Genomic DNA, 1,103 nt, shown 5'->3' with positions numbered 1-1,103 from the left:
AAAAGAAAAGAAAAGAAAAGGAAGAGAAGGGTTTTTGGGAGGCGCTGGCACAGCTCAGGAGCAGAACAATGCAGCTGGGCAGCTTGCAGGGAAGGGATAAAGAGAGGCAAAGAAACGGCTGCCTCCCCTTGGCGTTCTGACCTGAAGCCACCCTGGGGTATGCAGTAGGGAAAAGAACTGCCCTATTTTTTGAGAAGAGTCTCTCTTCTTGTACAGAAAACCATCGGTTGTTGGACCAGATGGAGGAAAATACAAGAAAGGTCTTGCAGAAAACGGCCCTTTGTGCCGTTCTGGCCATTGGTGCACTGAAGAGGATCCGTCAGCAGAGGGGCAATCTGGTGGAGTGTGCTCTGAAGAACTGTCACCTTGCAATGAAGAGCAGATAGCAAGGAGTCTTGTGCTTTTGCTTTGTCTTCGCTTTGCTACAGCTCTGCCTGCAGCCATTGGTGCCGTGTCACAGTCCCCCAGCTCCCCATGCCCACCTCCGGGGAAGGATGGGGTGCCACAGATGGCCCATGGTGTCCCTCAGCTGCCACTACCAGCCCCATATCCCAATATCCATTCCAAGTCCATCCCATATCCAGAGCCCATCCCATATGTTTCCCATTTCCCGGTATCCCATCCCGTATCCATCCCATATCCACACCCCCACACCCCATATCCCAATCCCTCACCCAACATATCCCACATCCCAACTCCAAATCTCATTCCCAATCCCTCATCCCAAGCCCATCGCCCACCTGTCACTCTCAATCCCTCGTCCCAGTCACAATCCCACATCCCTAATCCCAATCCCAATCCCAATCGCACATCCCCTCCCCTATGACAACAGGGCACACCACGAGGCCCCTCTCCCCCGCATCCAGGCCGAGCTCCCCGAGCTCCCGGTGCCCCCTGGGGCTGAGCTGGGCTGTGGGTACAGGGGGCTACAGGGTTGGATACTGGGGGATGTGGGGCTTCAGAGGGGTTATAGGGTAATGGGAGGGCTTTTGGGGTGAGATAGGGGTGCTGTAGGGGAGCTGTGGGGGGCTATAGCAAGGCTGTAAGGTAATATGAGGCTATAGGGGGCTTTTTGGGGCTATAGGGGGGCTGTAGTGTAATAC

Source organism: Meleagris gallopavo, chromosome 19, assembly GCF_000146605.3.
Source record: "Meleagris gallopavo isolate NT-WF06-2002-E0010 breed Aviagen turkey brand Nicholas breeding stock chromosome 19, Turkey_5.1, whole genome shotgun sequence".
Classification (NCBI taxonomy): Eukaryota; Metazoa; Chordata; class Aves; order Galliformes; family Phasianidae; genus Meleagris; species Meleagris gallopavo.
Note: the sequence above shows the minus strand (reverse complement) of the source record.